Raw genomic sequence first — 1,663 nt, 5'->3', positions numbered from 1 at the left:
CCCTCAGGGCTTGGTGGGCCAGGTTGTGCTCCAATCTCTCCCCCTCCCCCTTCATTTGCTCCTGTGTGCTCTGATCAGATATGTCCCTTTCCCTGAGCTGTAGCTTCAGTGCTGTCTTCTGAAGTGAATTCTTCGGGGGTGGGGGTAGAATGGGGGCAGTGTCCACGTAGTTGGGATTGGGGCTGGCCCCCAGACCTCTCTACTGGTTCCCTGTATGTCATGCAGTGGCTTTTAAAGCTTTTACTTGAGCAGGAGCTCACAGTACCCTGCTGTTTCAGGGCCGAGAGCAAGTCACATGTCATCAGGGCATGAGTCCATACCCTTCCCTCAGGGAGAGGCAGTGAGTATGGAGAACAATAACACCATCTCCCTAGTTTCTTCTCTGTACCCATGGCTTCCCCAAATAGCTGCACATAATGGAAAGTGAACAGGAACTCGAAGTCACTGAGCGCCCAGTGCTTGCATGACAGGAAGACACTTGTGCTGAATATTCTAGTTTCCTAAAACCAGGAGTCCTGCTGGTGTAGCCGTTACAAGTTGGACTACGAATTCAAAACCACCAGCGGCTCCTCAGGAAAAAGACTGGGCTTTCTACTCCTGTAGAGAGTGACAGTCTCAGAAACCCCCAGGGGGGTTGCTACGAGTCAGCACTGACGCCCTGGCAGGGCCTTTGGCTTGGTTTGGGTTCTCAAAGCCATCATGTCGCTCAGGCTTGTCTTTCGTTCCTTGCTTTCAAACCCTGGAACATTTAGAAGCCCCTGGACTGGCCTTGATTTTGGACTTCCAGCCTCCAGAAGTAGGAAGTACATGTCTTGCTTTGGTCACCAAGTTTGTGATAATTTGTTCTGGCAATTCCAGAAGGTGGGTGTAAGAGGTGACATCAGAAGCAGAAGTAACAGCGTAAGGAGAGTGGGATTGGGAAGGGACAGAAGACAACTAAGCTGGTGACAGTCGTGGGCCACCAGGCCTCAGCCTCACCTGAGAAATGGTGTCAAAAGTGCCCCTAAGTGGTCCCACTGAAAGGAGAGGATGCCGAGAGTTTGTCCCTTCAACCTGCACCCCATACAGATTCTCAGAGGAGGGTTATCCCAAGCTTAGTTGTGCTGATTTACAACTTCAAGCATTTCACCATCGATTCATGCGCTGCAGAGTAGCACATAAGCTCAAATAAACCTGTGCTGCCTCGCTTACAGGGTACTCCTTCCACATCAAGGACTGAGACTTTGAAAAGAGGCTTTGCTTCTGTAGGAAGGTGATGTGGGGCTGGAAAAGAGAAAGACGTCAGCCATACCAAGAAGCAGAGTCTTTGATGAGGTGAAAAGACTGTGAACTTACTAATCAGAACAGATGAGTAAATAAGCACACGTATGCCCAGGCTTTCTTGCCTATTGGGCAATCCAGAACCATGAGTGGAGAGTTGTCTTGGTGTTACACTGCCTACACTTCCCAGCTGCATCTGCAGAGGTGATGCGGCATCTATCTTCCTGGGGCAAAACGAGAAAGGGGTGGGTGCATGTTCTGAAGTTGGTGCAAAGGCATGGCTGTTGCTGTCGGTGGTGCTGTGGTCGCTGTTGGGGGCCATCCAGTTGGCCCACACACATGCAACCCTACAAAACATTGCCGGGTCTGGCACATTTCAATTACGGCACTGGCAAAGAACACC

Source organism: Echinops telfairi, unplaced genomic scaffold, assembly GCF_000313985.2.
Source record: "Echinops telfairi isolate 266 unplaced genomic scaffold, ASM31398v2 ScPeMD7_7424;HRSCAF=8462, whole genome shotgun sequence".
Lineage (NCBI taxonomy): Eukaryota > Metazoa > Chordata > Mammalia > Afrosoricida > Tenrecidae > Echinops > Echinops telfairi.
Note: the sequence above shows the minus strand (reverse complement) of the source record.